The sequence below is a fragment of the Rhinoderma darwinii genome, unplaced genomic scaffold (assembly GCF_050947455.1).
Source record: "Rhinoderma darwinii isolate aRhiDar2 unplaced genomic scaffold, aRhiDar2.hap1 Scaffold_906, whole genome shotgun sequence".
Taxonomy (NCBI): Eukaryota; Metazoa; Chordata; class Amphibia; order Anura; family Rhinodermatidae; genus Rhinoderma; species Rhinoderma darwinii.
In genome coordinates, this window is record NW_027464478.1 from 45,238 (window position 1) to 69,904 (window position 24,667).

At 47.9% G+C, this 24,667-nt stretch overlaps 17 non-coding genes across 17 annotated transcripts; all 17 read right to left on the reverse strand.

Moving 5' to 3' along the window:
- Window positions 1-260: 260 nt before the first annotated feature.
- LOC142732404 (U2 spliceosomal RNA) lies at window positions 261-451 on the reverse strand. Its single transcript, XR_012879597.1, has one exon. It is a non-coding gene; the product is annotated as a U2 spliceosomal RNA (small nuclear RNA).
- A 1,288-nt stretch (window positions 452-1,739) lies between these two features.
- Window positions 1,740-1,930, reverse strand: LOC142732405 (U2 spliceosomal RNA). The gene has a single exon (XR_012879598.1). It is a non-coding gene; the product is annotated as a U2 spliceosomal RNA (small nuclear RNA).
- Window positions 1,931-3,202: 1,272 nt separating this feature from the next.
- Window positions 3,203-3,393, reverse strand: LOC142732406 (U2 spliceosomal RNA). Its single transcript, XR_012879599.1, has one exon. It is a non-coding gene; the product is annotated as a U2 spliceosomal RNA (small nuclear RNA).
- A 1,308-nt stretch (window positions 3,394-4,701) lies between these two features.
- On the reverse strand, window positions 4,702-4,892 carry LOC142732407 (U2 spliceosomal RNA). Its single transcript, XR_012879600.1, has one exon. It is a non-coding gene; the product is annotated as a U2 spliceosomal RNA (small nuclear RNA).
- A 1,288-nt stretch (window positions 4,893-6,180) lies between these two features.
- On the reverse strand, window positions 6,181-6,371 carry LOC142732408 (U2 spliceosomal RNA). The gene has a single exon (XR_012879601.1). It is a non-coding gene; the product is annotated as a U2 spliceosomal RNA (small nuclear RNA).
- Window positions 6,372-7,667: 1,296 nt separating this feature from the next.
- On the reverse strand, window positions 7,668-7,858 carry LOC142732409 (U2 spliceosomal RNA). Its single transcript, XR_012879602.1, has one exon. It is a non-coding gene; the product is annotated as a U2 spliceosomal RNA (small nuclear RNA).
- A 1,284-nt stretch (window positions 7,859-9,142) lies between these two features.
- On the reverse strand, window positions 9,143-9,333 carry LOC142732410 (U2 spliceosomal RNA). The gene has a single exon (XR_012879603.1). It is a non-coding gene; the product is annotated as a U2 spliceosomal RNA (small nuclear RNA).
- Window positions 9,334-10,614: 1,281 nt separating this feature from the next.
- LOC142732412 (U2 spliceosomal RNA) lies at window positions 10,615-10,805 on the reverse strand. The gene has a single exon (XR_012879604.1). It is a non-coding gene; the product is annotated as a U2 spliceosomal RNA (small nuclear RNA).
- A 1,287-nt stretch (window positions 10,806-12,092) lies between these two features.
- Window positions 12,093-12,283, reverse strand: LOC142732414 (U2 spliceosomal RNA). The gene has a single exon (XR_012879606.1). It is a non-coding gene; the product is annotated as a U2 spliceosomal RNA (small nuclear RNA).
- A 1,284-nt stretch (window positions 12,284-13,567) lies between these two features.
- LOC142732415 (U2 spliceosomal RNA) lies at window positions 13,568-13,758 on the reverse strand. The gene has a single exon (XR_012879607.1). It is a non-coding gene; the product is annotated as a U2 spliceosomal RNA (small nuclear RNA).
- A 1,273-nt stretch (window positions 13,759-15,031) lies between these two features.
- LOC142732416 (U2 spliceosomal RNA) lies at window positions 15,032-15,222 on the reverse strand. The gene has a single exon (XR_012879608.1). It is a non-coding gene; the product is annotated as a U2 spliceosomal RNA (small nuclear RNA).
- Window positions 15,223-16,502: 1,280 nt separating this feature from the next.
- On the reverse strand, window positions 16,503-16,693 carry LOC142732417 (U2 spliceosomal RNA). Its single transcript, XR_012879609.1, has one exon. It is a non-coding gene; the product is annotated as a U2 spliceosomal RNA (small nuclear RNA).
- Window positions 16,694-17,981: 1,288 nt separating this feature from the next.
- On the reverse strand, window positions 17,982-18,172 carry LOC142732372 (U2 spliceosomal RNA). The gene has a single exon (XR_012879568.1). It is a non-coding gene; the product is annotated as a U2 spliceosomal RNA (small nuclear RNA).
- A 1,288-nt stretch (window positions 18,173-19,460) lies between these two features.
- LOC142732418 (U2 spliceosomal RNA) lies at window positions 19,461-19,651 on the reverse strand. The gene has a single exon (XR_012879610.1). It is a non-coding gene; the product is annotated as a U2 spliceosomal RNA (small nuclear RNA).
- A 1,292-nt stretch (window positions 19,652-20,943) lies between these two features.
- Window positions 20,944-21,134, reverse strand: LOC142732376 (U2 spliceosomal RNA). The gene has a single exon (XR_012879572.1). It is a non-coding gene; the product is annotated as a U2 spliceosomal RNA (small nuclear RNA).
- Window positions 21,135-22,414: 1,280 nt separating this feature from the next.
- On the reverse strand, window positions 22,415-22,605 carry LOC142732419 (U2 spliceosomal RNA). Its single transcript, XR_012879611.1, has one exon. It is a non-coding gene; the product is annotated as a U2 spliceosomal RNA (small nuclear RNA).
- Window positions 22,606-23,897: 1,292 nt separating this feature from the next.
- On the reverse strand, window positions 23,898-24,088 carry LOC142732420 (U2 spliceosomal RNA). The gene has a single exon (XR_012879612.1). It is a non-coding gene; the product is annotated as a U2 spliceosomal RNA (small nuclear RNA).
- Between the last annotated feature and the right edge of the window lie 579 nt (window positions 24,089-24,667).

Below are 24,667 nucleotides of genomic sequence, written 5' to 3' on the forward strand. Positions count from 1 at the left end.
GGGAGGGCGGAGAGAAGACAAGGAAGGTGAATGAGGTGTTCCAATGTGAAATGCCGGAAACACAGAAACACAGACGACACACAACAAGAGGTGGCAATCTATTCATTAATTGCATTTAATCAATGAGCTCATTATCACTCACGCATTGTCCAACAGGTGTTGAAATAATGGGATTAAAAGGGGAGATCCCTTCAGAAAGACAGAAACAATAGCAAAGACAAAAAACACTTTTGGAATCTGCTTTTAGTCAACACATAAGGAAAGGGTGCACCGGTCCTGGAAATACTGCAATACCAGGTCAATGCGTGGAGTGGACAGAGCAAGCTCTATTTCCATCTCCCTGTTCTAAAAATCCATTTAATATATGGTCCCCAGATAGGGGACGTATCAGATATTAAACTGATAAGAACAGATACTACACTTGATCTTAGCCAAAAGGCCGAGAAGCGATAACCCGAACGGGCCGCGCGTTGCCCGAGCCTGCCCGATACTGCTGTTCAGCCCTTGCAGCGATTCAGCCTACTTCTAGGCAATTCCATGGGGCCCTGCAGGCTCACACACTCACAGCTACACGGGAGGTGAATAAAGGCCGGAGAGGAAGCCAGACAGGATTTGCTTCTTTTGCTTGCACCACAATGCAGTGCTGAAAGAGGAGGAATCTACATAAAAACGCCTTCCTGGCAACGCCCAAATGCCCTGCTGCCATGCAGATAAACACTGGCAGCGGCAGCAAGTGCATGCCCACAGCCACCCCTTGTTCCTTCACACCTTGTATCAGCTGTAATCCAGTCCAGTCCAGTGCTGCCTGCTGAGCAGCACTGACCAACACTGCCTGGGCCCAGGCTTTTATCTCTGAGGCCCCATTATGATGTCAGAAAGCTGGCTCTGGAATCCTGAGGGCTCCACTATGACACGTGCAAAGTTCCGTCTGAACTTTATATAAGACGGTGAGGCTCAGTCAGTCACTCAGTGTTGCCTGAGAGGGCAACACTGCAACAGCCGGCCGCCAGGCTGTCTTTTTTTTGCACAGCTAGTTGCCTCCAGGAGGCCACAAGAGGGAGACAAGGGACTGCAAAATGGAAAATAGGCATCCACCAACTTTACAGACAACTTCTCCTTGCTCCTACAACCTCCATCCTTGCACAGTTTGTTATTCTTCTAGGTAACATAGTAACAAATCCAAATTGCTGCTCTCTTTGTAGGCAAGCAAGGCTTTGTTGCAACTGCAATTCTTACTTCTTCTTGAAATGTAGGGACGACAGTACATTCCATCACATCCATCTAGTGTACACAGGTAGGTCCATTGTGGCGGGCAGGCGAGCGGGCGGGCTGCTTTATTGGCTGTTTGCTGTTCCCCTACTCCACTCCACTATTTGACTGTTGTGCTGCATCAATCAATCAATCAATCAATCAATCAATCAATCAATCAATCAATCAATCAGTGGCTGGCTCAGGTGCAGCTCTTTAACTTACCTAAAAGGGAGGGCGGAGAGAAGACAAGGAAGGTGAATGAGGTGTTCCAATGTGAAATGCCGGAAACACAGAAACACAGACGACACACAACAAGAGGTGGCAATCTATTCATTAATTGCATTTAATCAATGAGCTCATTATCACTCATGCATTGTCCAACAGGTGTTGAAATAATGGGATTAAAAGGGGAGATCCCTTCAGAAAGACAGAAACAATAGCAAAGACAAAAAACACTTTTGGAATCTGCTTTTAGTCAACACATAAGGAAAGGGTGCACCGGTCCTGGAAATACTGCAATACCAGGTCAATGCGTGGAGTGGACAGAGCAAGCTCTATTTCCATCTCCCTGTTCTAAAAATCCATTTAATATATGGTCCCCAGATAGGGGACGTATCAGATATTAAACTGATAAGAACAGATACTACACTTGATCTTAGCCAAAAGGCCGAGAAGCGATAACCCGAACGGGCCGCGCGTTGCCCGAGCCTGCCCGATACTGCTGTTCAGCCCTTGCAGCGATTCAGCCTACTTCTAGGCAATTCCATGGGGCCCTGCAGGCTCACACACTCACAGCTACACGGGAGGTGAATAAAGGCCGGAGAGGAAGCCAGACAGGATTTGCTTCTTTTGCTTGCACCACAATGCAGTGCTGAAAGAGGAGGAATCTACATAAAAACGCCTTCCTGGCAACGCCCAAATGCCCTGCTGCCATGCAGATAAACACTGGCAGCGGCAGCAAGTGCATGCCCACAGCCACCCCTTGTTCCTTCACACCTTGTATCAGCTGTAATCCAGTCCAGTCCAGTGCTGCCTGCTGAGCAGCACTGACCAACACTGCCTGGGCCCAGGCTTTTATCTCTGAGGCCCCATTATGATGTCAGAAAGCTGGCTCTGGAATCCTGAGGGCTCCACTATGACACGTGCAAAGTTCCGTCTGAACTTTATATAAGACGGTGAGGCTCAGTCAGTCACTCAGTGTTGCCTGAGAGGGCAACACTGCAACAGCCGGCCGCCAGGCTGTCTTTTTTTTGCACAGCTAGTTGCCTCCAGGAGGCCACAAGAGGGAGACAAGGGACTGCAAAATGGAAAATAGGCATCCACCAACTTTACAGACAACTTCTCCTTGCTCCTACAACCTCCATCCTTGCACAGTTTGTTATTCTTCTAGGTAACATAGTAACAAATCCAAATTGCTGCTCTCTTTGTAGGCAAGCAAGGCTTTGTTGCAACTGCAATTCTTACTTCTTCTTGAAATGTAGGGACGACAGTACATTCCATCACATCCATCTAGTGTACACAGGTAGGTCCATTGTGGCGGGCAGGCGAGCGGGCGGGCTGCTTTATTGGCTGTTTGCTGTTCCCCTACTCCACTCCACTATTTGACTGTTGTGCTGCATCAATCAATCAATCAATCAATCAATCAATCAATCAGTGGCTGGCTCAGGTGCAGCTCTTTAACTTACCTAAAAGGGAGGGCGGAGAGAAGACAAGGAAGGTGAATGAGGTGCTCCAATGTGAAATGCCGGAAACACAGAAACACAGACGACACACAACAAGAGGTGGCAATCTATTCATTAATTGCATTTAATCAATGAGCTCATTATCACTCATGCATTGTCCAACAGGTGTTGAAATAATGGGATTAAAAGGGGAGATCCCTTCAGAAAGACAGAAACAATAGCAAAGACAAAAAACACTTTTGGAATCTGCTTTTAGTCAACACATAAGGAAAGGGTGCACCGGTCCTGGAAATACTGCAATACCAGGTCAATGCGTGGAGTGGACAGAGCAAGCTCTATTTCCATCTCCCTGTTCTAAAAATCCATTTAATATATGGTCCCCAGATAGGGGACGTATCAGATATTAAACTGATAAGAACAGATACTACACTTGATCTTAGCCAAAAGGCCGAGAAGCGATAACCCGAACGGGCCGCGCGTTGCCCGAGCCTGCCCGATACTGCTGTTCAGCCCTTGCAGCGATTCAGCCTACTTCTAGGCAATTCCATGGGGCCCTGCAGGCTCACACACTCACAGCTACACGGGAGGTGAATAAAGGCCGGAGAGGAAGCCAGACAGGATTTGCTTCTTTTGCTTGCACCACAATGCAGTGCTGAAAGAGGAGGAATCTACATAAAAACGCCTTCCTGGCAACGCCCAAATGCCCTGCTGCCATGCAGATAAACACTGGCAGCGGCAGCAAGTGCATGCCCACAGCCACCCCTTGTTCCTTCACACCTTGTATCAGCTGTAATCCAGTCCAGTCCAGTGCTGCCTGCTGAGCAGCACTGACCAACACTGCCTGGGCCCAGGCTTTTATCTCTGAGGCCCCATTATGATGTCAGAAAGCTGGCTCTGGAATCCTGAGGGCTCCACTATGACACGTGCAAAGTTCCGTCTGAACTTTATATAAGACGGTGAGGCTCAGTCAGTCACTCAGTGTTGCCTGAGAGGGCAACACTGCAACAGCCGGCCGCCAGGCTGTCTTTTTTTTGCACAGCTAGTTGCCTCCAGGAGGCCACAAGAGGGAGACAAGGGACTGCAAAATGGAAAATAGGCATCCACCAACTTTACAGACAACTTCTCCTTGCTCCTACAACATCCATCCTTGCACAGTTTGTTATTCTTCTAGGTAACATAGTAACAAATCCAAATTGCTGCTCTCTTTGTAGGCAAGCAAGGCTTTGTTGCAACTGCAATTCTTACTTCTTCTTGAAATGTAGGGACGACAGTACATTCCATCACATCCATCTAGTGTACACAGGTAGGTCCATTGTGGCGGGCAGGCGAGCGGGCGGGCTGCTTTATTGGCTGTTTGCTGTTCCCCTACTCCACTCCACTATTTGACTGTTGTGCTGCATCAATCAATCAATCAATCAATCAATCAATCAATCAATCAATCAATCAATCAATCAATCAATCAATCAATCAGTGGCTGGCTCAGGTGCAGCTCTTTAACTTACCTAAAAGGGAGGGCGGAGAGAAGACAAGGAAGGTGAATGAGGTGTTCCAATGTGAAATGCCGGAAACACAGAAACACAGACGACACACAACAAGAGGTGGCAATCTATTCATTAATTGCATTTAATCAATGAGCTCATTATCACTCATGCATTGTCCAACAGGTGTTGAAATAATGGGATTAAAAGGGGAGATCCCTTCAGAAAGACAGAAACAATAGCAAAGACAAAAAACACTTTTGGAATCTGCTTTTAGTCAACACATAAGGAAAGGGTGCACCGGTCCTGGAAATACTGCAATACCAGGTCAATGCGTGGAGTGGACAGAGCAAGCTCTATTTCCATCTCCCTGTTCTAAAAATCCATTTAATATATGGTCCCCAGATAGGGGACGTATCAGATATTAAACTGATAAGAACAGATACTACACTTGATCTTAGCCAAAAGGCCGAGAAGCGATAACCCGAACGGGCCGCGCGTTGCCCGAGCCTGCCCGATACTGCTGTTCAGCCCTTGCAGCGATTCAGCCTACTTCTAGGCAATTCCATGGGGCCCTGCAGGCTCACACACTCACAGCTACACGGGAGGTGAATAAAGGCCGGAGAGGAAGCCAGACAGGATTTGCTTCTTTTGCTTGCACCACAATGCAGTGCTGAAAGAGGAGGAATCTACATAAAAACGCCTTCCTGGCAACGCCCAAATGCCCTGCTGCCATGCAGATAAACACTGGCAGCGGCAGCAAGTGCATGCCCACAGCCACCCCTTGTTCCTTCACACCTTGTATCAGCTGTAATCCAGTCCAGTCCAGTGCTGCCTGCTGAGCAGCACTGACCAACACTGCCTGGGCCCAGGCTTTTATCTCTGAGGCCCCATTATGATGTCAGAAAGCTGGCTCTGGAATCCTGAGGGCTCCACTATGACACGTGCAAAGTTCCGTCTGAACTTTATATAAGACGGTGAGGCTCAGTCAGTCACTCAGTGTTGCCTGAGAGGGCAACACTGCAACAGCCGGCCGCCAGGCTGTCTTTTTTTTGCACAGCTAGTTGCCTCCAGGAGGCCACAAGAGGGAGACAAGGGACTGCAAAATGGAAAATAGGCATCCACCAACTTTACAGACAACTTCTCCTTGCTCCTACAACCTCCATCCTTGCACAGTTTGTTATTCTTCTAGGTAACATAGTAACAAATCCAAATTGCTGCTCTCTTTGTAGGCAAGCAAGGCTTTGTTGCAACTGCAATTCTTACTTCTTCTTGAAATGTAGGGACGACAGTACATTCCATCACATCCATCTAGTGTACACAGGTAGGTCCATTGTGGCGGGCAGGCGAGCGGGCGGGCTGCTTTATTGGCTGTTTGCTGTTCCCCTACTCCACTCCACTATTTGACTGTTGTGCTGCATCAATCAATCAATCAATCAATCAATCAATCAATCAATCAATCAATCAATCAGTGGCTGGCTCAGGTGCAGCTCTTTAACTTACCTAAAAGGGAGGGCGGAGAGAAGACAAGGAAGGTGAATGAGGTGTTCCAATGTGAAATGCCGGAAACACAGAAACACAGACGACACACAACAAGAGGTGGCAATCTATTCATTAATTGCATTTAATCAATGAGCTCATTATCACTCATGCATTGTCCAACAGGTGTTGAAATAATGGGATTAAAAGGGGAGATCCCTTCAGAAAGACAGAAACAATAGCAAAGACAAAAAACACTTTTGGAATCTGCTTTTAGTCAACACATAAGGAAAGGGTGCACCGGTCCTGGAAATACTGCAATACCAGGTCAATGCGTGGAGTGGACAGAGCAAGCTCTATTTCCATCTCCCTGTTCTAAAAATCCATTTAATATATGGTCCCCAGATAGGGGACGTATCAGATATTAAACTGATAAGAACAGATACTACACTTGATCTTAGCCAAAAGGCCGAGAAGCGATAACCCGAACGGGCCGCGCGTTGCCCGAGCCTGCCCGATACTGCTGTTCAGCCCTTGCAGCGATTCAGCCTACTTCTAGGCAATTCCATGGGGCCCTGCAGGCTCACACACTCACAGCTACACGGGAGGTGAATAAAGGCCGGAGAGGAAGCCAGACAGGATTTGCTTCTTTTGCTTGCACCACAATGCAGTGCTGAAAGAGGAGGAATCTACATAAAAACGCCTTCCTGGCAACGCCCAAATGCCCTGCTGCCATGCAGATAAACACTGGCAGCGGCAGCAAGTGCATGCCCACAGCCACCCCTTGTTCCTTCACACCTTGTATCAGCTGTAATCCAGTCCAGTCCAGTGCTGCCTGCTGAGCAGCACTGACCAACACTGCCTGGGCCCAGGCTTTTATCTCTGAGGCCCCATTATGATGTCAGAAAGCTGGCTCTGGAATCCTGAGGGCTCCACTATGACACGTGCAATGTTCCGTCTGAACTTTATATAAGACGGTGAGGCTCAGTCAGTCACTCAGTGTTGCCTGAGAGGGCAACACTGCAACAGCCGGCCGCCAGGCTGTCTTTTTTTTGCACAGCTAGTTGCCTCCAGGAGGCCACAAGAGGGAGACAAGGGACTGCAAAATGGAAAATAGGCATCCACCAACTTTACAGACAACTTCTCCTTGCTCCTACAACATCCATCCTTGCACAGTTTGTTATTCTTCTAGGTAACATAGTAATAAATCCAAATTGCTGCTCTCTTTGTAGGCAAGCAAGGCTTTGTTGCAACTGCAATTCTTACTTCTTCTTGAAATGTAGGGACGACAGTACATTCCATCACATCCATCTAGTGTACACAGGTAGGTCCATTGTGGCGGGCAGGCGAGCGGGCGGGCTGCTTTATTGGCTGTTTGCTGTTCCCCTACTCCACTCCACTATTTGACTGTTGTGCTGCATCAATCAATCAATCAATCAATCAATCAATCAATCAATCAATCAATCAATCAATCAATCAGTGGCTGGCTCAGGTGCAGCTCTTTAACTTACCTAAAAGGGAGGGCGGAGAGAAGACAAGGAAGGTGAATGAGGTGTTCCAATGTGAAATGCCGGAAACACAGAAACACAGACGACACACAACAAGAGGTGGCAATCTATTCATTAATTGCATTTAATCAATGAGCTCATTATCACTCATGCATTGTCCAACAGGTGTTGAAATAATGGGATTAAAAGGGGAGATCCCTTCAGAAAGACAGAAACAATAGCAAAGACAAAAAACACTTTTGGAATCTGCTTTTAGTCAACACATAAGGAAAGGGTGCACCGGTCCTGGAAATACTGCAATACCAGGTCAATGCGTGGAGTGGACAGAGCAAGCTCTATTTCCATCTCCCTGTTCTAAAAATCCATTTAATATATGGTCCCCAGATAGGGGACGTATCAGATATTAAACTGATAAGAACAGATACTACACTTGATCTTAGCCAAAAGGCCGAGAAGCGATAACCCGAACGGGCCGCGCGTTGCCCGAGCCTGCCCGATACTGCTGTTCAGCCCTTGCAGCGATTCAGCCTACTTCTAGGCAATTCCATGGGGCCCTGCAGGCTCACACACTCACAGCTACACGGGAGGTGAATAAAGGCCGGAGAGGAAGCCAGACAGGATTTGCTTCTTTTGCTTGCACCACAATGCAGTGCTGAAAGAGGAGGAATCTACATAAAAACGCCTTCCTGGCAACGCCCAAATGCCCTGCTGCCATGCAGATAAACACTGGCAGCGGCAGCAAGTGCATGCCCACAGCCACCCCTTGTTCCTTCACACCTTGTATCAGCTGTAATCCAGTCCAGTCCAGTGCTGCCTGCTGAGCAGCACTGACCAACACTGCCTGGGCCCAGGCTTTTATCTCTGAGGCCCCATTATGATGTCAGAAAGCTGGCTCTGGAATCCTGAGGGCTCCACTATGACACGTGCAAAGTTCCGTCTGAACTTTATATAAGACGGTGAGGCTCAGTCAGTCACTCAGTGTTGCCTGAGAGGGCAACACTGCAACAGCCGGCCGCCAGGCTGTCTTTTTTTTGCACAGCTAGTTGCCTCCAGGAGGCCACAAGAGGGAGACAAGGGACTGCAAAATGGAAAATAGGCATCCACCAACTTTACAGACAACTTCTCCTTGCTCCTACAACCTCCATCCTTGCACAGTTTGTTATTCTTCTAGGTAACATAGTAACAAATCCAAATTGCTGCTCTCTTTGTAGGCAAGCAAGGCTTTGTTGCAACTGCAATTCTTACTTCTTCTTGAAATGTAGGGACGACAGTACATTCCATCACATCCATCTAGTGTACACAGGTAGGTCCATTGTGGCGGGCAGGCGAGCGGGCGGGCTGCTTTATTGGCTGTTTGCTGTTCCCCTACTCCACTCCACTATTTGACTGTTGTGCTGCATCAATCAATCAATCAATCAATCAATCAATCAATCAATCAATCAATCAGTGGCTGGCTCAGGTGCAGCTCTTTAACTTACCTAAAAGGGAGGGCGGAGAGAAGACAAGGAAGGTGAATGAGGTGTTCCAATGTGAAATGCCGGAAACACAGAAACACAGACGACACACAACAAGAGGTGGCAATCTATTCATTAATTGCATTTAATCAATGAGCTCATTATCACTCATGCATTGTCCAACAGGTGTTGAAATAATGGGATTAAAAGGGGAGATCCCTTCAGAAAGACAGAAACAATAGCAAAGACAAAAAACACTTTTGGAATCTGCTTTTAGTCAACACATAAGGAAAGGGTGCACCGGTCCTGGAAATACTGCAATACCAGGTCAATGCGTGGAGTGGACAGAGCAAGCTCTATTTCCATCTCCCTGTTCTAAAAATCCATTTAATATATGGTCCCCAGATAGGGGACGTATCAGATATTAAACTGATAAGAACAGATACTACACTTGATCTTAGCCAAAAGGCCGAGAAGCGATAACCCGAACGGGCCGCGCGTTGCCCGAGCCTGCCCGATACTGCTGTTCAGCCCTTGCAGCGATTCAGCCTACTTCTAGGCAATTCCATGGGGCCCTGCAGGCTCACACACTCACAGCTACACGGGAGGTGAATAAAGGCCGGAGAGGAAGCCAGACAGGACTTGCTTCTTTTGCTTGCACCACAATGCAGTGCTGAAAGAGGAGGAATCTACATAAAAACGCCTTCCTGGCAACGCCCAAATGCCCTGCTGCCATGCAGATAAACACTGGCAGCGGCAGCAAGTGCATGCCCACAGCCACCCCTTGTTCCTTCACACCTTGTATCAGCTGTAATCCAGTCCAGTCCAGTGCTGCCTGCTGAGCAGCACTGACCAACACTGCCTGGGCCCAGGCTTTTATCTCTGAGGCCCCATTATGATGTCAGAAAGCTGGCTCTGGAATCCTGAGGGCTCCACTATGACACGTGCAAAGTTCCGTCTGAACTTTATATAAGACGGTGAGGCTCAGTCAGTCACTCAGTGTTGCCTGAGAGGGCAACACTGCAACAGCCGGCCGCCAGGCTGTCTTTTTTTTGCACAGCTAGTTGCCTCCAGGAGGCCACAAGAGGGAGACAAGGGACTGCAAAATGGAAAATAGGCATCCACCAACTTTACAGACAACTTCTCCTTGCTCCTACAACCTCCATCCTTGCACAGTTTGTTATTCTTCTAGGTAACATAGTAACAAATCCAAATTGCTGCTCTCTTTGTAGGCAAGCAAGGCTTTGTTGCAACTGCAATTCTTACTTCTTCTTGAAATGTAGGGACGACAGTACATTCCATCACATCCATCTAGTGTACACAGGTAGGTCCATTGTGGCGGGCAGGCGAGCGGGCGGGCTGCTTTATTGGCTGTTTGCTGTTCCCCTACTCCACTCCACTATTTGACTGTTGTGCTGCATCAATCAATCAATCAATCAATCAATCAATCAATCAATCAATCAAGTGGCTGGCTCAGGTGCAGCTCTTTAACTTACCTAAAAGGGAGGGCGGAGAGAAGACAAGGAAGGTGAATGAGGTGTTCCAATGTGAAATGCCGGAAACACAGAAACACAGACGACACACAACAAGAGGTGGCAATCTATTCATTAATTGCATTTAATCAATGAGCTCATTATCACTCATGCATTGTCCAACAGGTGTTGAAATAATGGGATTAAAAGGGGAGATCCCTTCAGAAAGACAGAAACAATAGCAAAGACAAAAAACACTTTTGGAATCTGCTTTTAGTCAACACATAAGGAAAGGGTGCACCGGTCCTGGAAATACTGCAATACCAGGTCAATGCGTGGAGTGGACAGAGCAAGCTCTATTTCCATCTCCCTGTTCTAAAAATCCATTTAATATATGGTCCCCAGATAGGGGACGTATCAGATATTAAACTGATAAGAACAGATACTACACTTGATCTTAGCCAAAAGGCCGAGAAGCGATAACCCGAACGGGCATAACCCGAACGGGCCGCGCGTTGCCCGAGCCTGCCCGATACTGCTGTTCAGCCCTTGCAGCGATTCAGCCTACTTCTAGGCAATTCCATGGGGCCCTGCAGGCTCACACACTCACAGCTACACGGGAGGTGAATAAAGGCCGGAGAGGAAGCCAGACAGGATTTGCTTCTTTTGCTTGCACCACAATGCAGTGCTGAAAGAGGAGGAATCTACATAAAAACGCCTTCCTGGCAACGCCCAAATGCCCTGCTGCCATGCAGATAAACACTGGCAGCGGCAGCAAGTGCATGCCCACAGCCACCCCTTGTTCCTTCACACCTTGTATCAGCTGTAATCCAGTCCAGTCCAGTGCTGCCTGCTGAGCAGCACTGACCAACACTGCCTGGGCCCAGGCTTTTATCTCTGAGGCCCCATTATGATGTCAGAAAGCTGGCTCTGGAATCCTGAGGGCTCCACTATGACACGTGCAAAGTTCCGTCTGAACTTTATATAAGACGGTGAGGCTCAGTCAGTCACTCAGTGTTGCCTGAGAGGGCAACACTGCAACAGCCGGCCGCCAGGCTGTCTTTTTTTTGCACAGCTAGTTGCCTCCAGGAGGCCACAAGAGGGAGACAAGGGACTGCAAAATGGAAAATAGGCATCCACCAACTTTACAGACAACTTCTCCTTGCTCCTACAACCTCCATCCTTGCACAGTTTGTTATTCTTCTAGGTAACATAGTAACAAATCCAAATTGCTGCTCTCTTTGTAGGCAAGCAAGGCTTTGTTGCAACTGCAATTCTTACTTCTTCTTGAAATGTAGGGACGACAGTACATTCCATCACATCCATCTAGTGTACACAGGTAGGTCCATTGTGGCGGGCAGGCGAGCGGGCGGGCTGCTTTATTGGCTGTTTGCTGTTCCCCTACTCCACTCCACTATTTGACTGTTGTGCTGCATCAATCAATCAATCAATCAATCAATCAATCAATCAGTGGCTGGCTCAGGTGCAGCTCTTTAACTTACCTAAAAGGGAGGGCGGAGAGAAGACAAGGAAGGTGAATGAGGTGTTCCAATGTGAAATGCCGGAAACACAGAAACACAGACGACACACAACAAGAGGTGGCAATCTATTCATTAATTGCATTTAATCAATGAGCTCATTATCACTCATGCATTGTCCAACAGGTGTTGAAATAATGGGATTAAAAGGGGAGATCCCTTCAGAAAGACAGAAACAATAGCAAAGACAAAAAACACTTTTGGAATCTGCTTTTAGTCAACACATAAGGAAAGGGTGCACCGGTCCTGGAAATACTGCAATACCAGGTCAATGCGTGGAGTGGACAGAGCAAGCTCTATTTCCATCTCCCTGTTCTAAAAATCCATTTAATATATGGTCCCCAGATAGGGGACGTATCAGATATTAAACTGATAAGAACAGATACTACACTTGATCTTAGCCAAAAGGCCGAGAAGCGATAACCCGAACGGGCCGCGCGTTGCCCGAGCCTGCCCGATACTGCTGTTCAGCCCTTGCAGCGATTCAGCCTACTTCTAGGCAATTCCATGGGGCCCTGCAGGCTCACACACTCACAGCTACACGGGAGGTGAATAAAGGCCGGAGAGGAAGCCAGACAGGATTTGCTTCTTTTGCTTGCACCACAATGCAGTGCTGAAAGAGGAGGAATCTACATAAAAACGCCTTCCTGGCAACGCCCAAATGCCCTGCTGCCATGCAGATAAACACTGGCAGCGGCAGCAAGTGCATGCCCACAGCCACCCCTTGTTCCTTCACACCTTGTATCAGCTGTAATCCAGTCCAGTCCAGTGCTGCCTGCTGAGCAGCACTGACCAACACTGCCTGGGCCCAGGCTTTTATCTCTGAGGCCCCATTATGATGTCAGAAAGCTGGCTCTGGAATCCTGAGGGCTCCACTATGACACGTGCAAAGTTCCGTCTGAACTTTATATAAGACGGTGAGGCTCAGTCAGTCACTCAGTGTTGCCTGAGAGGGCAACACTGCAACAGCCGGCCGCCAGGCTGTCTTTTTTTTGCACAGCTAGTTGCCTCCAGGAGGCCACAAGAGGGAGACAAGGGACTGCAAAATGGAAAATAGGCATCCACCAACTTTACAGACAACTTCTCCTTGCTCCTACAACCTCCATCCTTGCACAGTTTGTTATTCTTCTAGGTAACATAGTAACAAATCCAAATTGCTGCTCTCTTTGTAGGCAAGCAAGGCTTTGTTGCAACTGCAATTCTTACTTCTTCTTGAAATGTAGGGACGACAGTACATTCCATCACATCCATCTAGTGTACACAGGTAGGTCCATTGTGGCGGGCAGGCGAGCGGGCGGGCTGCTTTATTGGCTGTTTGCTGTTCCCCTACTCCACTCCACTATTTGACTGTTGTGCTGCATCAATCAATCAATCAATCAATCAATCAATCAATCAATCAATCAATCAGTGGCTGGCTCAGGTGCAGCTCTTTAACTTACCTAAAAGGGAGGGCGGAGAGAAGACAAGGAAGGTGAATGAGGTGTTCCAATGTGAAATGCCGGAAACACAGAAACACAGACGACACACAACAAGAGGTGGCAATCTATTCATTAATTGCATTTAATCAATGAGCTCATTATCACTCATGCATTGTCCAACAGGTGTTGAAATAATGGGATTAAAAGGGGAGATCCCTTCAGAAAGACAGAAACAATAGCAAAGACAAAAAACACTTTTGGAATCTGCTTTTAGTCAACACATAAGGAAAGGGTGCACCGGTCCTGGAAATACTGCAATACCAGGTCAATGCGTGGAGTGGACAGAGCAAGCTCTATTTCCATCTCCCTGTTCTAAAAATCCATTTAATATATGGTCCCCAGATAGGGGACGTATCAGATATTAAACTGATAAGAACAGATACTACACTTGATCTTAGCCAAAAGGCCGAGAAGCGATAACCCGAACGGGCCGCGCGTTGCCCGAGCCTGCCCGATACTGCTGTTCAGCCCTTGCAGCGATTCAGCCTACTTCTAGGCAATTCCATGGGGCCCTGCAGGCTCACACACTCACAGCTACACGGGAGGTGAATAAAGGCCGGAGAGGAAGCCAGACAGGATTTGCTTCTTTTGCTTGCACCACAATGCAGTGCTCAAAGAGGAGGAATCTACATAAAAACGCCTTCCTGGCAACGCCCAAATGCCCTGCTGCCATGCAGATAAACACTGGCAGCGGCAGCAAGTGCATGCCCACAGCCACCCCTTGTTCCTTCACACCTTGTATCAGCTGTAATCCAGTCCAGTCCAGTGCTGCCTGCTGAGCAGCACTGACCAACACTGCCTGGGCCCAGGCTTTTATCTCTGAGGCCCCATTATGATGTCAGAAAGCTGGCTCTGGAATCCTGAGGGCTCCACTATGACACGTGCAAAGTTCCGTCTGAACTTTATATAAGACGGTGAGGCTCAGTCAGTCACTCAGTGTTGCCTGAGAGGGCAACACTGCAACAGCCGGCCGCCAGGCTGTCTTTTTTTTGCACAGCTAGTTGCCTCCAGGAGGCCACAAGAGGGAGACAAGGGACTGCAAAATGGAAAATAGGCATCCACCAACTTTACAGACAACTTCTCCTTGCTCCTACAACCTCCATCCTTGCACAGTTTGTTATTCTTCTAGGTAACATAGTAACAAATCCAAATTGCTGCTCTCTTTGTAGGCAAGCAAGGCTTTGTTGCAACTGCAATTCTTACTTCTTCTTGAAATGTAGGGACGACAGTACATTCCATCACATCCATCTAGTGTACACAGGTAGGTCCATTGTGGCGGGCAGGCGAGCGGGCGGGCTGCTTTATTGGCTGTTTGCTGTTCCCCTACTCCACTCCACTATTTGACTGTTGTGCTGCATCAATCAATCAATCAATCAATCAATCAATCAATCAAGTGGCTGGCTCAGGTGCAGCTCTTTAACTTACCTAAAAGGGAGGGCGGAGAGAAGACAAGGAAGGTGAATGAGGTGTTCCAATGTGAAATGCCGGAAACACAGAAACACAGACGACACACAACAAGAGGTGGCAATCTATTCATTAATTGCATTTAATCAATGAGCTCATTATCACTCATGCATTGTCCAACAGGTGTTGAAATAATGGGATTAAAAGGGGAGATCCCTTCAGAAAGACAGAAACAATAGCAAAGACAAAAAACACTTTTGGAATCTGCTTTTAGTCAACACATAAGGAAAGGGTGCACCGGTCCTGGAAATACTGCAATACCAGGTCAATGCGTGGAGTGGACAGAGCAAGCTCTATTTCCATCTCCCTGTTCTAAAAATCCATTTAATATATGGTCCCCAGATAGGGGACGTATCAGATATTAAACTGATAAGAACAGATACTACACTTGATCTTAGCCAAAAGGCCGAGAAGCGATAACCCGAACGGGCCGCGCGTTGCCCGAGCCTGCCCGATACTGCTGTTCAGCCCTTGCAGCGATTCAGCCTACTTCTAGGCAATTCCATGGGGCCCTGCAGGCTCACACACTCACAGCTACACGGGAGGTGAATAAAGGCCGGAGAGGAAGCCAGACAGGATTTGCTTCTTTTGCTTGCACCACAATGCAGTGCTGAAAGAGGAGGAATCTACATAAAAACGCCTTCCTGGCAACGCCCAAATGCCCTGCTGCCATGCAGATAAACACTGGCAGCGGCAGCAAGTGCATGCCCACAGCCACCCCTTGTTCCTTCACACCTTGTATCAGCTGTAATCCAGTCCAGTCCAGTGCTGCCTGCTGAGCAGCACTGACCAACACTGCCTGGGCCCAGGCTTTTATCTCTGAGGCCCCATTATGATGTCAGAAAGCTGGCTCTGGAATCCTGAGGGCTCCACTATGACACGTGCAAAGTTCCGTCTGAACTTTATATAAGACGGTGAGGCTCAGTCAGTCACTCAGTGTTGCCTGAGAGGGCAACACTGCAACAGCCGGCCGCCAGGCTGTCTTTTTTTTGCACAGCTAGTTGCCTCCAGGAGGCCACAAGAGGGAGACAAGGGACTGCAAAATGGAAAATAGGCATCCACCAACTTTACAGACAACTTCTCCTTGCTCCTACAACCTCCATCCTTGCACAGTTTGTTATTCTTCTAGGTAACATAGTAACAAATCCAAATTGCTGCTCTCTTTGTAGGCAAGCAAGGCTTTGTTGCAACTGCAATTCTTACTTCTTCTTGAAATGTAGGGACGACAGTACATTCCATCACATCCATCTAGTGTACACAGGTAGGTCCATTGTGGCGGGCAGGCGAGCGGGCGGGCTGCTTTATTGGCTGTTTGCTGTTCCCCTACTCCACTCCACTATTTGACTGTTGTGCTGCATCAATCAATCAATCAATCAATCAATCAATCAATCAATCAATCAGTGGCTGGCTCAGGTGCAGCTCTTTAACTTACCTAAAAGGGAGGGCGGAGAGAAGACAAGGAAGGTGAATGAGGTGTTCCAATGTGAAATGCCGGAAACACAGAAACACAGACGACACACAACAAGAGGTGGCAATCTATTCATTAATTGCATTTAATCAATGAGCTCATTATCACTCATGCATTGTCCAACAGGTGTTGAAATAATGGGATTAAAAGGGGAGATCCCTTCAGAAAGACAGAAACAATAGCAAAGACAAAAAACACTTTTGGAATCTGCTTTTAGTCAACACATAAGGAAAGGGTGCACCGGTCCTGGAAATACTGCAATACCAGGTCAATGCGTGGAGTGGACAGAGCAAGCTCTATTTCCATCTCCCTGTTCTAAAAATCCATTTAATATATGGTCCCCAGATAGGGGACGTATCAGATATTAAACTGATAAGAACAGATACTACACTTGATCTTAGCCAAAAGGCCGAGAAGCGATAACCCGAACGGGCCGCGCGTTGCCCGAGCCTGCCCGATACTGCTGTTCAGCCCTTGCAGCGATTCAGCCTACTTCTAGGCAATTCCATGGGGCCCTGCAGGCTCACACACTCACAGCTACACGGGAGGTGAATAAAGGCCGGAGAGGAAGCCAGACAGGATTTGCTTCTTTTGCTTGCACCACAATGCAGTGCTGAAAGAGGAGGAATCTACATAAAAACGCCTTCCTGGCAACGCCCAAATGCCCTGCTGCCATGCAGATAAACACTGGCAGCGGCAGCAAGTGCATGCCCACAGCCACCCCTTGTTCCTTCACACCTTGTATCAGCTGTAATCCAGTCCAGTCCAGTGCTGCCTGCTGAGCAGCACTGACCAACACTGCCTGGGCCCAGGCTTTTATCTCTGAGGCCCCATTATGATGTCAGAAAGCTGGCTCTGGAATCCTGAGGGCTCCACTATGACACGTGCAAAGTTCCGTCTGAACTTTATATAAGACGGTGAGGCTCAGTCAGTCACTCAGTGTTGCCTGAGAGGGCAACACTGCAACAGCCGGCCGCCAGGCTGTCTTTTTTTTGCACAGCTAGTTGCCTCCAGGAGGCCACAAGAGGGAGACAAGGGACTGCAAAATGGAAAATAGGCATCCACCAACTTTACAGACAACTTCTCCTTGCTCCTACAACCTCCATCCTTGCACAGTTTGTTATTCTTCTAGGTAACATAGTAACAAATCCAAATTGCTGCTCTCTTTGTAGGCAAGCAAGGCTTTGTTGCAACTGCAATTCTTACTTCTTCTTGAAATGTAGGGACGACAGTACATTCCATCACATCCATCTAGTGTACACAGGTAGGTCCATTGTGGCGGGCAGGCGAGCGGGCGGGCTGCTTTATTGGCTGTTTGCTGTTCCCCTACTCCACTCCACTATTTGACTGTTGTGCTGCATCAATCAATCAATCAATCAATCAATCAATCAATCAATCAATCAATCAATCAGTGGCTGGCTCAGGTGCAGCTCTTTAACTTACCTAAAAGGGAGGGCGGAGAGAAGACAAGGAAGGTGAATGAGGTGTTCCAATGTGAAATGCCGGAAACACAGAAACACAGACGACACACAACAAGAGGTGGCAATCTATTCATTAATTGCATTTAATCAATGAGCTCATTATCACTCATGCATTGTCCAACAGGTGTTGAAATAATGGGATTAAAAGGGGAGATCCCTTCAGAAAGACAGAAACAATAGCAAAGACAAAAAACACTTTTGGAATCTGCTTTTAGTCAACACATAAGGAAATGGTGCACCGGTCCTGGAAATACTGCAATACCAGGTCAATGCGTGGAGTGGACAGAGCAAGCTCTATTTCCATCTCCCTGTTCTAAAAATCCATTTAATATATGGTCCCCAGATAGGGGACGTATCAGATATTAAACTGATAAGAACAGATACTACACTTGATCTTAGCCAAAAGGCCGAGAAGCGATAACCCGAACGGGCCGCGCGTTGCCCGAGGCTGCCCGATACTGCTGTTCAGCCCTTGCAGCGATTCAGCCTACTTCTAGGCAATTCCATGGGGCCTTGCAGGCTCACACACTCACAGCTACACGGGAGGTGAATAAAGGCCGGAGAGGAAGCCAGACAGGATTTGCTTCTTTTGCTTGCACCACAATGCAGTGCTGAAAGAGGAGGAATCTACATAAAAACGCCTTCCTGGCAACGCCCAAATGCCCTGCTGCCATGCAGATAAACACTGGCAGCGGCAGCAAGTGCATGCCCACAGCCACCCCTTGTTCCTTCACACCTTGTATCAGCTGTAATCCAGTCCAGTCCAGTGCTGCCTGCTGAGCAGCACTGACCAACACTGCCTGGGCCCAGGCTTTTATCTCTGAGGCCCCATTATGATGTCAGAAAGCTGGCTCTGGAATCCTGAGGGCTCCACTATGACACGTGCAAAGTTCCGTCTGAACTTTATATAAGACGGTGAGGCTCAGTCAGTCACTCAGTGTTGCCTGAGAGGGCAACACTGCAACAGCCGGCCGCCAGGCTGTCTTTTTTTTGCACAGCTAGTTGCCTCCAGGAGGCCACAAGAGGGAGACAAGGGACTGCAAAATGGAAAATAGGCATCCACCAACTTTACAGACAACTTCTCCTTGCTCCTACAACCTCCATCCTTGCACAGTTTGTTATTCTTCTAGGTAACATAGTAACAAATCCAAATTGCTGCTCTCTTTGTAGGCAAGCAAGGCTTTGTTGCAACTGCAATTCTTACTTCTTCTTGAAATGTAGGGACGACAGTACATTCCATCACATCCATCTAGTGTACACAGGTAGGTCCATTGTGGCGGGCAGGCGAGCGGGCGGGCTGCTTTATTGGCTGTTTGCTGTTCCCCTACTCCACTCCACTATTTGACTGTTGTGCTGCATCAATCAATCAATCAATCAATCAATCAATCAATCAATCAATCAATCAATCAGTGGCTGGCTCAGGTGCAGCTCTTTAACTTACCTAAAAGGGAGGGCGGAGAGAAGACAAGGAAGGTGAATGAGGTGTTCCAATGTGAAATGCCGGAAACACAGAAACACAGACGACACACAACAAGAGGTGGCAATCTATTCATTAATTGCATTTAATCAATGAGCTCATTATCACTCATGCATTGTCCAACAGGTGTTGAAATAATGGGATTAAAAGGGGAGATCCCTTCAGAAAGACAGAAACAATAGCAAAGACAAAAAACACTTTTGGAATCTGCTTTTAGTCAACACATAAGGAAAGGGTGCACCGGTCCTGGAAATACTGCAATACCAGGTCAATGCGTGGAGTGGACAGAGCAAGCTCTATTTCCATCTCCCTGTTCTAAAAATCCATTTAATATATGGTCCCCAGATAGGGGACGTATCAGATATTAAACTGATAAGAACAGATACTACACTTGATCTTAGCCAAAAGGCCGAGAAGCGATAACCCGAACGGGCCGCGCGTTGCCCGAGCCTGCCCGATACTGCTGTTCAGCCCTTGCAGCGATTCAGCCTACTTCTAGGCAATTCCATGGGGCCCTGCAGGCTCACACACTCACAGCTACACGGGAGGTGAATAAAGGCCGGAGAGGAAGCCAGACAGGATTTGCTTCTTTTGCTTGCACCACAATGCAGTGCTGAAAGAGGAGGAATCTACATAAAAACGCCTTCCTGGCAACGCCCAAATGCCCTGCTGCCATGCAGATAAACACTGGCAGCGGCAGCAAGTGCATGCCCACAGCCACCCCTTGTTCCTTCACACCTTGTATCAGCTGTAATCCAGTCCAGTCCAGTGCTGCCTGCTGAGCAGCACTGATCAACACTGCCTGGGCCCAGGCTTTTATCTCTGAGGCCCCATTATGATGTCAGAAAGCTGGCTCTGGAATCCTGAGGGCTCCACTATGACACGTGCAAAGTTCCGTCTGAACTTTATATAAGACGGTGAGGCTCAGTCAGTCACTCAGTGTTGCCTGAGAGGGCAACACTGCAACAGCCGGCCGCCAGGCTGTCTTTTTTTTGCACAGCTAGTTGCCTCCAGGAGGCCACAAGAGGGAGACAAGGGACTGCAAAATGGAAAATAGGCATCCACCAACTTTACAGACAACTTCTCCTTGCTCCTACAACCTCCATCCTTGCACAGTTTGTTATTCTTCTAGGTAACATAGTAACAAATCCAAATTGCTGCTCTCTTTGTAGGCAAGCAAGGCTTTGTTGCAACTGCAATTCTTACTTCTTCTTGAAATGTAGGGACGACAGTACATTCCATCACATCCATCTAGTGTACACAGGTAGGTCCATTGTGGCGGGCAGGCGAGCGGGCGGGCTGCTTTATTGGCTGTTTGCTGTTCCCCTACTCCACTCCACTATTTGACTGTTGTGCTGCATCAATCAATCAATCAATCAATCAATCAATCAATCAATCAATCAATCAATCAATCAGTGGCTGGCTCAGGTGCAGCTCTTTAACTTACCTAAAAGGGAGGGCGGAGAGAAGACAAGGAAGGTGAATGAGGTGTTCCAATGTGAAATGCCGGAAACACAGAAACACAGACGACACACAACAAGAGGTGGCAATCTATTCATTAATTGCATTTAATCAATGAGCTCATTATCACTCATGCATTGTCCAACAGGTGTTGAAATAATGGGATTAAAAGGGGAGATCCCTTCAGAAAGACAGAAACAATAGCAAAGACAAAAAACACTTTTGGAATCTGCTTTTAGTCAACACATAAGGAAAGGGTGCACCGGTCCTGGAAATACTGCAATACCAGGTCAATGCGTGGAGTGGACAGAGCAAGCTCTATTTCCATCTCCCTGTTCTAAAAATCCATTTAATATATGGTCCCCAGATAGGGGACGTATCAGATATTAAACTGATAAGAACAGATACTACATTTGATCTTAGCCAAAAGGCCGAGAAGCGATAACCCGAACGGGCCGCGCGTTGCCCGAGCCTGCCCGATACTGCTGTTCAGCCCTTGCAGCGATTCAGCCTACTTCTAGGAAATTCCATGGGGCCCTGCAGGCTCACACACTCACAGCTACACGGGAGGTGAATAAAGGCCGGAGAGGAAGCCAGACAGGATTTGCTTCTTTTGCTTGCACCACAATGCAGTGCTGAAAGAGGAGGAATCTACATAAAAACGCCTTCCTGGCAACGCCCAAATGCCCTGCTGCCATGCAGATAAACACTGGCAGCGGCAGCAAGTGCATGCCCACAGCCACCCCTTGTTCCTTCACACCTTGTATCAGCTGTAATCCAGTCCAGTCCAGTGCTGCCTGCTGAGCAGCACTGACCAACACTGCCTGGGCCCAGGCTTTTATCTCTGAGGCCCCATTATGATGTCAGAAAGCTGGCTCTGGAATCCTGAGGGCTCCACTATGACACGTGCAAAGTTCCGTCTGAACTTTATATAAGACGGTGAGGCTCAGTCAGTCACTCAGTGTTGCCTGAGAGGGCAACACTGCAACAGCCGGCCGCCAGGCTGTCTTTTTTTTGCACAGCTAGTTGCCTCCAGAAGGCCACAAGAGGGAGACAAGGGACTGCAAAATGGAAAATAGGCATCCACCAACTTTACAGACAACTTCTCCTTGCTCCTACAACCTCCATCCTTGCACAGTTTGTTATTCTTCTAGGTAACATAGTAACAAATCCAAATTGCTGCTCTCTTTGTAGGCAAGCAAGGCTTTGTTGCAACTGCAATTCTTACTTCTTCTTGAAATGTAGGGACGACAGTACATTCCATCACATCCATCTAGTGTACACAGGTAGGTCCATTGTGGCGGGCAGGCGAGCGGGCGGGCTGCTTTATTGGCTGTTTGCTGTTCCCCTACTCCACTCCACTATTTGACTGTTGTGCTGCATCAATCAATCAATCAATCAATCAATCAATCAATCAATCAATCAGTGGCTGGCTCAGGTGCAGCTCTTTAACTTACCTAAAAGGGAGGGCGGAGAGAAGACAAGGAAGGTGAATGAGGTGTTCCAATGTGAAATGCCGGAAACACAGAAACACAGACGACACACAACAAGAGGTGGCAATCTATTCATTAATTGCATTTAATCAATGAGCTCATTATCACTCATGCATTGTCCAACAGGTGTTGAAATAATGGGATTAAAAGGGGAGATCCCTTCAGAAAGACAGAAACAATAGCAAAGACAAAAAACACTTTTGGAATCTGCTTTTAGTCAACACATAAGGAAAGGGTGCACCGGTCCTGGAAATACTGCAATACCAGGTCAATGCGTGGAGTGGACAGAGCAAGCTCTATTTCCATCTCCCTGTTCTAAAAATCCATTTAATATATGGTCCCCAGATAGGGGACGTATCAGATATTAAACTGATAAGAACAGATACTACACTTGATCTTAGCCAAAAGGCCGAGAAGCGATAACCCGAACGGGCCGCGCGTTGCCCGAGCCTGCCCGATACTGCTGTTCAGCCCTTGCAGCGATTCAGCCTACTTCTAGGCAATTCCATGGGGCCCTGCAGGCTCACACACTCACAGCTACACGGGAGGTGAATAAAGGCCGGAGAGGAAGCCAGACAGGATTTGCTTCTTTTGCTTGCACCACAATGCAGTGCTGAAAGAGGAGGAATCTACATAAAAACGCCTTCCTGGCAACGCCCAAATGCCCTGCTGCCATGCAGATAAACACTGGCAGCGGCAGCAAGTGCATGCCCACAGCCACCCCTTGTTCCTTCACACCTTGTATCAGCTGTAATCCAGTCCAGTCCAGTGCTGCCTGCTGAGCAGCACTGACCAACACTGCCTGGGCCCAGGCTTTTATCTCTGAGGCCCCATTATGATGTCAGAAAGCTGGCTCTGGAATCCTGAGGGCTCCACTATGACACGTGCAAAGTTCCGTCTGAACTTTATATAAGACGGTGAGGCTCAGTCAGTCACTCAGTGTTGCCTGAGAGGGCAACACTGCAACAGCCGGCCGCCAGGCTGTCTTTTTTTTGCACAGCTAGTTGCCTCCAGGAGGCCACAAGAGGGAGACAAGGGACTGCAAAATGGAAAATAGGCATCCACCAACTTTACAGACAACTTCTCCTTGCTCCTACAACCTCCATCCTTGCACAGTTTGTTATTCTTCTAGGTAACATAGTAACAAATCCAAATTGCTGCTCTCTTTGTAGGCAAGCAAGGCTTTGTTGCAACTGCAATTCTTACTTCTTCTTGAAATGTAGGGACGACAGTACATTCCATCACATCCATCTAGTGTACACAGGTAGGTCCATTGTGGCGGGCAGGCGAGCGGGCGGGCTGCTTTATTGGCTGTTTGCTGTTCCCCTACTCCACTCCACTATTTGACTGTTGTGCTGCATCAATCAATCAATCAATCAATCAATCAATCAATCAATCAATCAATCAATCAATCAGTGGCTGGCTCAGGTGCAGCTCTTTAACTTACCTAAAAGGGAGGGCGGAGAGAAGACAAGGAAGGTGAATGAGGTGTTCCAATGTGAAATGCCGGAAACACAGAAACACAGACGACACACAACAAGAGGTGGCAATCTATTCATTAATTGCATTTAATCAATGAGCTCATTATCACTCATGCATTGTCCAACAGGTGTTGAAATAATGGGATTAAAAGGGGAGATCCCTTCAGAAAGACAGAAACAATAGCAAAGACAAAAAACACTTTTGGAATCTGCTTTTAGTCAACACATAAGGAAAGGGTGCACCGGTCCTGGAAATACTGCAATACCAGGTCAATGCGTGGAGTGGACAGAGCAAGCTCTATTTCCATCTCCCTGTTCTAAAAATCCATTTAATATATGGTCCCCAGATAGGGGACGTATCAGATATTAAACTGATAAGAACAGATACTACACTTGATCTTAGCCAAAAGGCCGAGAAGCGATAACCCGAACGGGCCGCGCGTTGCCCGAGCCTGCCCGATACTGCTGTTCAGCCCTTGCAGCGATTCAGCCTACTTCTAGGCAATTCCATGGGGCCCTGCAGGCTCACACACTCACAGCTACACGGGAGGTGAATAAAGGCCGGAGAGGAAGCCAGACAGGATTTGCTTCTTTTGCTTGCACCACAATGCAGTGCTGAAAGAGGAGGAATCTACATAAAAACGCCTTCCTGGCAACGCCCAAATGCCCTGCTGCCATGCAGATAAACACTGGCAGCGGCAGCAAGTGCATGCCCACAGCCACCCCTTGTTCCTTCACACCTTGTATCAGCTGTAATCCAGTCCAGTCCAGTGCTGCCTGCTGAGCAGCACTGACCAACACTGCCTGGGCCCAGGCTTTTATCTCTGAGGCCCCATTATGATGTCAGAAAGCTGGCTCTGGAATCCTGAGGGCTCCACTATGACACGTGCAAAGTTCCGTCTGAACTTTATATAAGACGGTGAGGCTCAGTCAGTCACTCAGTGTTGCCTGAGAGGGCAACACTGCAACAGCCGGCCGCCAGGCTGTCTTTTTTTTGCACAG